Below are 13,434 nucleotides of genomic sequence, written 5' to 3'. Positions count from 1 at the left end.
TGTAATTGAGCACCTAGCCAGCTGTATTTTCCTGCATAGGAGTAGGGTGAATGGGGCAGCTCAGCCTTACAAAAAAGGACAGCAGCTACTTTTCCTCAGTTGTCTGCTGGTCAAGTGGGCCAAAGTTAAAAAGGCTGTCAGGTTGTAGGCCTTATTACAAGATGTCCAATAGACCCAATAGGATGTTAGGTGCCTAAACCTGTCTGATGTATGGGTTTGATTTTATGTTTCTTTTCAGAAAAGGATAAGTTTCACAGTTCTCCATTGGGATTGTTTTGATAACTTTCCTATAGGGCTGTTTTTTGACTTTCTTCTGGGTCAGACAGTTCTTGGTAAAAACCCTTGCTGACCTGGCGTAAGGTGAATTCTGGCAAGTGACGACTTCTTTGTTCTTCCTGTTGGGTAAACAGGGACAACTTAACCTCATGGGGTTGCTAACATGGACTGGTGCATGGCTTGTATTCAGTAACTTAGTAACTTCCTGGAAGGAGGGCCTACTGTAAGATATGGGAAACAGGAGTACCTAGACACCCTAGAGATGTGGCTGGTAACCACATGTGGTAGGCCTCACTTGCCAAAATGCGAGAAGAAAAGTTGAGAGGCATGTCTGGGTTTGGGGCCTCTGATGTTTGGAAGGCCATGAGTAAGTAACATGGGTTTGGGGGCTCAGTACACCAGGATTGAGGCCTGCTTTTCCACGTAATAACTTTGATTCCCTCATCTGTATATTGGGGATAATGGAAAAAAATCTACCTCAGTTGAGGGAAAGATGAGGTTATATAAAATAGCACTTGACAGTCATTTTACAGCTGTATTTGTCAGACACTGAAGTGAAGTGAGTCTAGAAGACCAAAGAGCTAATGGTTGATTGGTTTTCTTAATGCCAAATTTGTAAGCTCTAGGTGGATGGAGGCCATGTTTTGTTTACTGTTGTCTGGTCTCTAGCCTGATACATGGCACATAGGGGAAGACTCAGTAAGTACACGTTCACTGAATATCATACTGGGCATTGACTTCAAATGCTAAAGTGAGGACAAGAAAATGGCCCTATTTGCCATTAGTAGGGATCCTGTGTCCTTTAAAATGAACAAGGCTGGGAAAAATCTGGATAAGGAAAATTGGGTGACCTGTTGATGAATTTAACAGCACATGAGTGAGGAAGCAGGTGGCCTTAGTCCTTGTTTCTGAGACCCAGTAAGAGTTGTAACATGACCGGGGGCTGGTTGGCTGGGTCTAGACGCCTGGGTTTGAGGCTCTGGAGATAGTTTAGGTTCCTGCTGGCATAATGACTTGGCTCAGAGTTGTACTTTGCTGTGGTGTGAACTCAGCTTTTCCTCCTAACGTGCTACTGTTGCCAGCCGGCAGAGATCTGGGGTTCGGAGTGGGACAGCCCACCAGATGCACTTTGAGTCAGTGTTAAAGGGGGCTGCAGCACGTACCCAGACCCTGGAAGTCAAAACCGCTGCCAAGAACATCCTCCATGTTTTAGCAGCACATCTGTGTCCGCGCCAGTGCATGCCGTGTCCTCATTTAGAACCTGTTTTGCCTTGCCTCTGGGTAACTTGGGTAGATAGAATTCTGAGTACTCAGTTCTCTGGGAAAGCCAGAGTTATTACAGCCTTCCTTGGTCAGGTCAGCATCTGAGATTACTTTTCCCTTCTCCCCAGGCTAGGAAGTTCGCTTTCCACTACTGACCCCGAAGAAAGCAAGCTCTGGGAGACCCGAAGTCTGATTCTTACTTGGCTTTCCAGTCGAATTCACTGTTTCCCAAAACAGCTGACCATACCAGTTGTTTCATCTTTAATGTAGAGATAATCTAATCCTAAACTCTAAATCACCCCGACATATGTGCCCCACCTCTGAGCCCTTGCTTATGGCTCACCCCACCTGGAATGCCTTCTCCTCTTCCCCAGAGGTGTTCCCAAGATCCAGCTTAAATGTCACTTCCATCGTAAATCTTCCTCCAAAAGGAACATGTGTTGTTATACTCTATCTTTTCTCTCCTAAAGATATAAATGCCTTAATAAGGCTAATAGTAGTTTTTAGTGTTTGTTAAATGTTTACTGCTATATGCCAGGCATGGAATAAGAGCTTTACATGTATCATCTCATTTCATCTTAATTCTGCATGATGGCTACTATTGCCGGCTCCAGTTTTTCAGGTGAAAAAAATGAAGCACAGAGCTTTGACACCATTTATTGAAGATGCTAGGGAGTGGCAAAGTCAGGATTTAAATGCTTTACCAGTCTAAGTTTTCTGGCCCTTATGTTCTGGCATACATTCTCTTTATCTTCAGTGTGTAACTAAATTTATTATATGTTTACTATATCCAGGCACTTGGGGTACCCAGGGTGTGCCAACATCTAGTCCATGTTCCACAGCAGGAACCCTGTTATCTCTGTCCCCAGCATCTAGCCTATCAAAGATGTCAGCATGTTTAAAAAAGTCATCACTGACCCTCTGGGCCATGGGAGAGTGTTTTTAAAAGTGTAATCCCATCCAGTGCCTGTGTTATAGTGTTGAGTCCACAGAATTCCATGGTCCCAAGAATCAGTCTCAGGGAAGCATGGGAGTAGAGTGGGATATGGGCAGGATTCAGTTCAAGGTCACTGTCCTGGCACCCAGGTTCCCAGTTTTATGTTTTAAGTAATCTAATGGGCAATGAAAGTGCTGCAGACCACACAGAAAATAAGGGAGGCAGTAAAGAAAGATATGGTTAATAGAATGGATCACATGCTGTGTGATCTTGGGCCAGTTGCCTTTCCTTTATGTGCATCAGTTTCTTCATCTTTAATGTAGGGATAATGGTACTACTCTCTGTGGTGGTCATTAAGATTAAATATAATGCTTGTAAAGTGCTGGAATGGTAATTAGAGCTGTTGGCAAAATATTCAGGTTCTCCACCTGACAGGCACATGTACTTTCCATGTGATTAATTCTGGTCAATGAATGAGCTGTGAGCAGAAGTGATGTGTGTTCCAGGCTGGAGCATCTAGTGGCTGGTGGGAGAACTCCCATGCACCCTGTTTCTTTCTGCCATGGTGATGGGCACTGGGCTGCATTAGCCCAGGCCTGGGAGTGTGGATGACAGTGCAGAGATCCAGCTCTTCAGCAATGACAGAGTAGGAAGAGCAAGAAATCACCCGTTGATGATTCTGCTTTGTTACTAGCCTCCTGCTACAAGTGCTTAGAGCAATCTCTGAAATTTAGTAAGGGCTTATTAAGTTACAAAAAGGAAATGGGTGGGCTATAGAATAATAGGGTTTATCATTCTTTGAGTGGATGTCAGGAGACTGTAGGACCCTCTGTTCTCAACGTGGCTTTTTCCGTTACCCACCGCAACCGCCTCCATGCGTACACGTGGCTCTTACGTACCCCCAACCCGCAGCCCTCTGACACAGACAGTCCGTCCTTAGGTGGGGCACCTGCCTCAAACCAGGTAGAGGATACATGAGGGTTTTTGAACCTGGAAGACGTGAGGTTTGTGTCTTTAAAATGGTGGAAATGATAAGATAAAAACCTTGAGTGCTGCTGATTATCATGATTTCGGCCACGTGGAAGAAGATGCTTGGAGCAACAGAGGAATGTCCCTGAGCAGACAGATGCATCAAGTCCTTACGGTGTTTGGCTTCCAGTGGTTCCTGAGATGCAGCTGCACCCTACCCTTCCCATGTTCATATTCTGTGAGCAAGGAATAACATTCTCCACTATTTTTTTTCAAAAGTACTAGTTTGAACTAAATTTAAATTTAGTGTATTTAAAATAAATTAATGAAGCTAAAATTAAATTTACTGATTTGAACTAAATTCTAGTTACTTGCAAACTAACACAGGCCTACTTGCAGCTCTTTCACCAATCTGCTCTGGAGCTTTTTGGGGATCAATCTTGTCATCTGTCAAATGGGGGCTGGGATATTAGTCCTACCTGCTTTTTGAAAATATTGAAGTATAGTTGATTTACAAGGTTGTGTTAGTTTCTGGTATACAGTACTACCTGCTTTATTAGTCATCATTTTTCGTTGCAAAAAACAGAAACCACTCTAGCTAGTTTAATTTATTACAGGATATAAGGTAATTCAGTCTCTGGAAGGGCCAGAGGCTTTCCTCCAGGGCTGGTATCTCCGTTACACCTCTGGCCCATTCTGTTCAAAAACTCAGCTCCTGAGTTCTTTGCCCCTGCTGTTTCTGGAAGCTTGAGGTTTCTATCACCCTTACTACTATCAGTTCTACACTGACTTCATGTTAGCCTTTGATGCATGGTTTCTCAACCTTGGCACAATTGACATTTTGGGCAGGATAATTCTGTGTGTGTGTGTGTGTGTGTTTGTGTGTGTCTGTCCTGTACATTATACGATGTTAGCAGCATTGTTGGCCTCCCCACATTACATGCCAGTTGAGACAACCAAAAATCACCCCAGGTTGAGAAACACTGTTCTATTGGATCAAAGCTTCACACTCCACTGTAAGCAGACTGTGCCAGGGCAAGAGTTCAAAAAGAGGCCTGGGTGTCATATGTCTGTGTATTTAAAAGTAATAAATCAAGGGCTTCCCTGGTGGCGCGGTGGTTGAGAGTCCGCCTGCCGATGCAGGGGACACAGGTTCGTGCCCCGGTCCGGGAAGATCCCACATGCCGCGGAGCGGCTAGGCCCGTGAGCCATGGCTGCTGAGCCTGCGCGTCCAGAGCCTGTGCTCCGCAACGGGAGAGGCCACAACAGTGAGAGGCCTGCCTACCGCAAAAAAACAAAAGCAAAAACAAAAGTAATAAATCAAGCTAACAAGATGTTTAGTAAAATATGTTTGTTCTCATCTCCTATCTTGACAGCTTCATAACAACAATGAAACCCCAAACAAATTTGGTTTTATATGATGAAGTTGGCAGAATGTCTAAACTGAATTATTGCATATATTCTGAGCAAGTTGATGGGACAGCAATATTTGAATGAGAAAGACATTCATAATTTATAAACTATTATATAGTCCATAAAATTTATTTCTCTTGCCTTCATTTTTCATAAAATCACTAAATATGTTGTTATAATAAAGGTTTTTGCATAGTTTATGTTCTACAGGCAGTAGTGATCCAAAAGACAAAAAAAGTGTAATTAGTTTCAAAATATAAAAATTTGAATATGTTTTCATAGAAGACATAAATGAAAGTTAATATAAAAATTTTAAAGCTCAAAAGCCTCAGTGAAGTTGCTTTTTAAGTATTCAAAGGTATTAAAATTACAGGGCAAAATACAGATTATATAAGTATTGAATATCAAAGTTTTAAATCAAAGTTGTTTAAAGCTAGAAAATTTTAATATTTTGAAAACAATTTTATTAATAGTTTTATTATGTAATATTTCTCTTACATGACTTTTTGCAGTTGTACTATTCAGTGTCAATCTAGTTGCTAATATAAAGAATTGGTATTACTTTATATTTCTGTCTTTGGATAGAAGAATGGAAATTTCTATCCAAATAGAAATTCTGTATCTCACATACACAAATTAGAGAGTGATATTAACTACTTAAATTGCAAAATGTTCCTTGGAAAGGACAAGCAGGAACATGAAGAGAAACAGAAAAATGGACGCTCAGCACTGCTGGCAAGTGATGCTTGTTATGCTAGAATCTATTGCACACGTGCTGCTTGAGAAGGAGAAGTTATTAAGAAGTTAATTTGTCCTTTCACTTAAGTATTTTCAATGCTAAAGTTCTTCGCATACTCTGACATGGTGCCTGTCTGCAACACTGGCAGAGGCCACTCCCCACAAACCTTTCTGATATTTAGATACAGTTGCCCTTTGTTTAGAGATTTTAGGGTAAGAGGTGAGGAGAACATTCTTGGGGGCCTAAACGGTGTTATGAAATGGGATGTTTAGGATTACAGTTCATGCTGAGCCAGTGCTAAGCATGTGATCCTGAATGACAAAAGCACCCTGTGTTCCTTAATACATTTATGTTTTTATGTATTTCTGAGATACAGGGCCAATCTTGCTAGGATGTCAGTGCACTACTGGCTGCAAGGGAGACAGGGAAAACAAGTCCTGAGCCTCCATCTTGGGGATATTTAGACTCACAATATAGGAATTTCCCCAAACGTAGAAAGAGTGCTCAAAAGGTGCTGGGCAACCAAAATCGGTGGAATAGGGAAGTCCAGGGCTCCATTCTTTCCCCAAAACAACTAATGAGCTGGTGAAGACTGTCAGAGTCAGCTTTTGAAGAACTCTGAAATCTAGTCAAAAACTAACAACAGCAAAGGGAAAACCTGGTGAAGAGAGAAACTGCTTCTTTATGGTGAGAGGGTGCAGTGGCATTTCAGATTGCCCACCCACCATCCCCCACACTCCATAGCCATGAGGATGTGACCCAGACTTCTCGTGCTGGTTGCGAGTGCCAGAAGGGAAACTGTTCTTGAACAACTGTGGTGGTGGGGTCAGCCTGCCTGGTGGCTCCCTCAGGACAGGTGGAAAGGCTTCCTGTTTCCACACTCAGGGCATTCCTGGGGCTGGGGTGACAGGTGGCTTTTGCTAAAAGCATTTAAAGGCACAGACAGGTACTGGCCTCAGCACCCTGCAGCAATACTTGGGACAGGTAATAGATCAAGAAGCCTGAGAAAGAGACATATGTGGGAATAGGGCTTTTCAAAGCTTCCATGTGTGCCTGGGACTCGAGAAAGCCATGTGCAGGCTAAGAGTGAGACACAGTCAGAGAAGGCCTGAGAAGACTCTGGGCTTTCATCTCTTGCTGGCCTTCAGGCTCTGTGCAAGCAGGAAGTGAAGCTAAGGCAGAGTTGCAAGTAGCCTCTGCTAAGTGTTCAAGGCATGCCCTGACACAGATCCAGTTGGCAAAGACTAAGAGGGTATTTTTTCTTTCCTCTAAAAGAATTCTTCTTTATTTCTTTTGTTGGCTCCAGACATTTAAGGTAACTCTGCCAAAAGAGCAGTTGTCCGATAAGCTAAAGGAACACAGAATTCAGTGGCAAAGACTACAGACCTTACAAAAATACAAAACTCACTAAATAAGCAAACAACAGCAACCTATAATAGGAAGAGGAAGGAAAATCTGACTTCCAGAGTTGCCACATATTCAAAATATCCAGTATTCAACAACCAAAAATCACAAGCCATGCAAATAACAAGAAATTATGGCCATTCACAGGACAAAATTAATAGAAACTGTCCATGAGGCAGCCGTATTTCCTCACTAAAAATAAAGCCCTGTTTTGGGGCTGTGAGGATGAGATGTGTTTAGAATGAATGTATACATGTGTGGTGACACTGAGGAACCACTGCGTGATGTGTTCTCTTGCTGTTTGGATGGCGTTGCGTGTCCGTATCCTCTTAGAAAAGTACACAGTGTGCCAAGGGAGAAAGAGGGAGAGCTCCCAGGAGCACGTGGTTCCAGCCAAAGAGATGGTGGTATGGGTGGGTGCGTAGGTGCCCAGGGAGAGGCGGCCCACACCAGCTGTGTGATTGCTCCCAAACCAGAGAGAAGATGTAAAGTTCCTGCTTCCCGAGGCGTCCAAAGGACAGGGGCTTTGTAGAGTGTAACCCAGATGCTGTGTGAATGGAATGTAGGGGAGGGCGGGGCCTTGACAATGAACTTGACAGTAGAATGGACTGTGGGGATATAGCTCAGCCTTCTTACCTTTGAGCTTCAGTCTCATTTGTGAAAACAGATGATGATGATGATGATAATGATGACGGCCATACTTGGACTGTGCATTCTGTGTTCCAGACACTTCATATAAGAACTCATTTAGTTTTCATATTAATATTACAAGGTGGTGCATTTTACAGATGAGGAAGCTGAGGTGTAGGGAAGTTAGGTCACTTGGTCGTACAGCTAGTATTTGGAGAAAGCAGATTCAGATCTGGCCTCTGTCTTAAGCACTGCCCTGGCTTTCATGGGCTTATCATGAGGATTAAATGGGTGAACACATTAAGAGCTTAGTCTGGTGCCTGGCACAGGATAAGTGTTCAGAAAATCGTAACAGCTGTTGTCATCAGTATCAGAATCCAAACATACAAGTGGGGGCTTTCTCCAACTCTCTCATGTCAGATGTGCTTATGTGTGTAAACAGCCACGTTTAAAAGGGGAGTGGGGAACATCGTTTTGCAACTACCTATTAAACTGGTGGATCTTTACTTAGAACAAATTACAAGCACCTTTGTGCTGCCTGGAAGGTAAAATTTGCTCAAGCCTTCCCTGGTTTTACCCCAGCTTGGGCCCACTCGGCTGGGTGAGCTGACCGCACCGTCTGTCCCTCAGCCCCTGTGCGTCTTCCCTACCAGGCACTGACCTCGCATTTGTCTAACTTCCTGGTCATGAGCCAGTCTCTCCTGTTAGACCTCAAAGGATCTGAGAGGTTCACAGGAGAACACACAGGATGTGGCTGGTCCTCTGGGTGATTCTGAGGGGCCCCAGTGTAGGCCCTGAGAAAATGTGGGCAGCCCCATCCCCAGTCCATTCTGGTGGTCTGTTTGATAGAGCAAAATCCAGATGTCAGAGAATTTGATTTTCTTTGTTTCTTTCCCGTGAAATAGAATGTGGATCTGGTGTATGGGGAAGAATCTAGTGATTCATATTTTCTGCTTATTTGGCTCCTGGCTGAATGGGAATTTGCATTACTTAATGTCTGACTTTTTTCTGGGGAATCAAAATAAGTTTCCTATTCAATTATTAAGCAAGTTTCACAGCCAAAGAATCCTCTTATTTTTACAAGTGGGATATTCCTTGGTGGAGGGTGTCTGAGTAGTTGATCCCTCTCATGTCCTCCATTTCCACTGTCCTCGTCTGTGCAAGAAGTTAAACTACCTCATTCATGGATTAGGAGCTTCTAAGAGGCAGTTTGGGAGACTTTGACCTTGGAAGCTGGGAGTGAATTCTTAATATTCACCAGTTGTGTGGTAAGAGTTTGTGTCTCCTCTTTGTTCTTCAATCCATCAGCTTCGGACATGCTCACACAGGCCACATCCCTTGGGCCTGGGGTCATTGGAGACAAAATATGAAGGGAACAGAATAGTGTGTAGGGTCCAGTGTGCTCTGCCCTCGGCTGATCTGGGAAAAAACCCAAAAAACTCTGATGCCCTTGAGGTGGAGCTTAAACCAGGCTTGTAGCTGGGCCATGTCTGGGAAGCCCACAGATTAGTTTCAATTAAGTGTCTTTCCAGTTGGTCCCATTTGTCCCATCAGACTGTAGGCTTCTTGAGGGCAACTCAGCCACGATTCCTCTTTCCCTTCCTTTCTCCTCCTGTGCCATCATGTGTACAGCACAATGACTTTTAAAAAAAAATTTGTTGAAGTATAGTTGATTTAAAATGTTGTGTTTAATTTCTGCTGTACAGCAAAGTGACTCAGTTATATATATTCTTTTTCATATTCTTTTCCATTATGGTTTATCACAGGATATTGAATACAGTTCCCTGGGCGGTAGGGACCTTGTTGTTTATCCATCCTATGTATACTAGTTTGCATCTGCTAGTCCCAAACTCCCAATCCATCCCTCCCCCAACCCCCTTCCCCTTGGCAGCCACCAGTCTGTTCTCTATATGTGTGAGTCTGTTTTTGTTTCGTAGATAAGTTCATCTGTGTTGTATTTTAGATTCCACATATAAGTGATATCATATGATATTTGTCTTTCTCTTTCTGACTTCACTTAGTATGATAATCTCTAGGTCCGTCCATGTTGCTGCAAATGGCATTATTTAATTTTTCTAAATGGCTGAGTCCTATTCCACTATATATGTGTGTATTTATATATGTATTTCAATTCCCTGATGACTGGTAATGTTGAGCACTTTTTCATGTACCGGTTGGCCATTTGTATATCTTTGGAAAAATGTCTGTTTAGATGCTTTTCCCTTTTTTTTTTTTTTTTTTTTTTTGCTGTACGTGGGCCTCTCACTGCTGTGGCCTCTCCCGTTGCGGAGCACAGGCTCCGGACGTGCAGGCTCAGCGGCCATGGCTCACGGGCCCAGCCGCTCCGTGGCATGTGGGATCCTCCCGGACCGGGGCACGAACCCGTGTCCCCTGCATCGGCAGGCAGACTCTCAACCACTGCGCCACCAGGGAAGCCCCCTTTGCCCACTTTTTAATCAGATTTTTTTTTAAACATCTTTATTGGAGTATAATTGCTTTACAATGGTGTGTTAGTTTCTGCTGTGTAACAAAGTGAATCAGCTATACACATACATATATCCCCATATCCCCTCCCTCTTGCATCTCCCTCCCATCCTCCCTATCCCACTCCTCTAGGTGGTCACAGAGCACTGAGCTGATCTCCCTGTGCTATGCAGCTGCTTCCCACTAGCTATCTGTTTTACATTTGGTAGTGTATATATGTCCATGCCATTCTCTCACTTCTTCCCAGCTTACCCTTCCCCCTCCCTGTGTCCTCAAGTCCATTCTCTACAGCTGTGTCTTTATTCCTGTCCTGCCCCTAGGTTCTTCAGAACCATTTTTTTTTTTTTTAGATTCCATATATATGTGTTAGCATACAGTATTTGTTTTTCTCTTTCTGACTTACTTCACTCTGTATGACAGACTCTAGGTCCATTCACCTCACTACAAATAACTCAATTTTGTTTCTTTTTATGGCTGAGTAATATTCCGTTGTATATATGTGCCACATCTTTATCCATTCATCTGTCGATGGACACTTAGGTTGCTTCCATGTCCTGGCTGTTGTAAATAGTGCTGCAATGAACATTGTGGTACATGACTCTTTTTGAATTATGGTTTTCTCAGGGTATATGCCCAGTAGTGGGATTGCTGGGTCGTATGGTAGTTCTATTTTTAGTTTTTTAAGGAACCTCCATACTGTTCTCCATAGTGGCTGTATCAGTTTACATTCCCACCAATAGTGCAAGAGGGTTCCCTTTTCTCCACACCCTTTCCAGCATTTATTGTTTGTAGATTTTTTGATGATGGCCATTCTGACAGGTGTGAGGTGATACCTCATGGTAGTTTTGATTTGCATTTCTCTAATGATTAGTGATGTTGAGCATCCTTTCATGTGTTTGTTGACAATCTATATATCTTCTTTGGAGAAATGTTTATTTAGGTCTTCTGCCCATTTTTGGATTGGGTTGTTTGTTTTTTTGATATTGAGCTGCATGAGCTGCTTGTGTATTTTGGAGATTAATCCTTTGTCAGTTGCTTCGTTTGCAAATATTTTCTCCCATTCTGAGGGTTGTCTTTTGGTCTTGTTTATGGTTTCCTTTGCTGTACAAAAGCTTTGAAGTTTCATTAGGTCCCATTGGTTTATTTTTGTTTTTATTTCCCTTTCTCTAGGAGGTGGGTCAAAAAGGATCTTGCTGTGATTTATATCAAAGAGTGTTCTTCCTATGTTTTCCTCTAAGAGTTTTATAGTGTCTGACCTTACATTTAGGTCTTTAATCCATTTTGAGTTTTTGTGTATGGTGTTACGGAGTATTCTTCTTTTACCAGATTTTTTTTTTATTCCTCTTGAGTTGTATGAATTCCTTATATATTTTAGGAGTATATCATATGGGTGGTTTTCGAAGATTTTCTCCCATTCTGTAGATTGCCTTTTCATTTTGTTGATTGTTTCTTTTGCTGTGCAGAAGCGTTTTAGTTTGATGTAGTTCCACTTGTTTCTTTTTGCTTTTTTTGCCTGAGCTTTGATGTCATATCCAAAAAAAATCATTGCCAAGACCAACGTCAAGGAGTTTTTCACGTATATTTTCTTCTAGGAGTTTTACCATTTCAGGTCATACATTACATTTAAGTCTTTAATCCATTTCAAGTTAATTTTTGTGAGTGGTGTAAAATAGGGACCTAATTGTATTCTTCTGTATGTGGCTATCCAGTTTTCCCAAAACCATTTATTGAGGAGACTGTTTTTTCCCATTTTGTGTTCTTGGTGCTGTTGTCAAAGATTAGTTGACCATATATGTGGACTCTCTGTTCTGTTCCATTGGTCTATATGTTTGTTTTTATGCCAGTACTGTACTGTTTTGATTACTATAGCGTTGTAATAGAGTTTGAAATTAAGACGTGTGATACCTCCAGCTTTGATCTTCTGTCTCAAGATTGCTTTGGCTATTTTTTATTCCTCTTGAGTTGTATGAATTCCTATATATTTTAGGAATATATCATATAGGTGGTCTTTGCTTTGGTTTTTGCTTTGGCTATTAGTGTTTCCACACAAATTTTATTTACTGTTTCTGTGAAAAATGTCTTTGGAATTTTGATACAGATTATGTTGAATCTGTAGATTACTTTGGGTAGTTTGGACATTGTAACAATGTTAATTCTTCCAGTCCATGAATATGGAATACCTTTTCATTTATTTGTATCTTCTTCAGTTTCTTTCATCAATGTCTTCTAGTTTTTGGCAAACCAGTCTTTCATGAGAATTCCCTGGTGGTTCAGTGGTTAACACTTGGTTCTTTCACTCAGGTTCAATCCCTGGTCAGGGAACTAAGATCACACAAGCTACTCGGTGTGGCCAAAAAACCCCCAAAAAACAACAAACAAACAACACACACAAAAAACACCCCCCCCAAAAAACAAAACAAACAAAAAGCCCTGTCTCTTACCTCCTTGGTTAAATTTATTCCTGAACATTTTATTGTTTTTGATGTTGTTGTCAATGGGATTACTTTCTTAATTTCTCTTTCAGATAGTTTGTTGTTAATGTATAGAATGTAACTAATTTTTGTATGTTGATTTTGTATCCTGCAACTTAACTGCATTTGTTTATTAGTTCTAACAAGTTTTTTGTGACATCTTTAGGGTTTTCTATACATAATATTATGTTATCTGCAAACAGAGACAATTTAACTTCTTTCTTCTGATTTGGATGACTATTTCTCTTTCTTGTCTAATTGCTCTGACTGCAATTTCCAATACTGTGTTGAATAGGAGTGGTGAGAGTAGGCATCCCTGTCTTGTTCCTCATCTTAAAGGAAAAGCTGTTAGGTTTCCACCATTGAGTATAATGTTAGTTGTGGGCTTGTCATATATGGCCTTTATTATGTTGACATATATTCCTTATAAACCCAATCTGCTGAGAGTTTTTCACCATGAAAGAATGTTGAATGTTGTCAGATGCTTTTTCTGCATCTATTGAGATGATCATATAATATTTATCCTTCATTCTGTTAATGTGGTGTGACTCATTGATTGGCTTGCTTATGTTGAACCATCCTTATGAGCCAGGGCTAAATCCCACTTGATCATGGCATGTGATCCTTATAATGTGTTGTTGAATTTGGTTTGCTTGTATTTCACTGAGGATTTTTGAATCTATGCTCATCAGGGATATTGCTGTGTAATTTTCTTTTCTTGTGTCCTTGTCTGGCTTTCTTATCAGGATTATGCTGGCCTTGTGAAATGAGTTTGGAAGTGTTCTCTCCTTTTCAATTTTTTGGAAGAGTTTGAGGAGGATTGGTGTTAATTATTCTTTAAATGTTTG

The sequence above is a fragment of the Lagenorhynchus albirostris genome, chromosome 15, assembly GCF_949774975.1.
Source record: "Lagenorhynchus albirostris chromosome 15, mLagAlb1.1, whole genome shotgun sequence".
NCBI classification, from domain to species: domain Eukaryota; kingdom Metazoa; phylum Chordata; class Mammalia; order Artiodactyla; family Delphinidae; genus Lagenorhynchus; species Lagenorhynchus albirostris.
The sequence above is the reverse complement of the archived record's forward strand: the minus strand, read 5'-3'. Positions refer to the sequence as shown.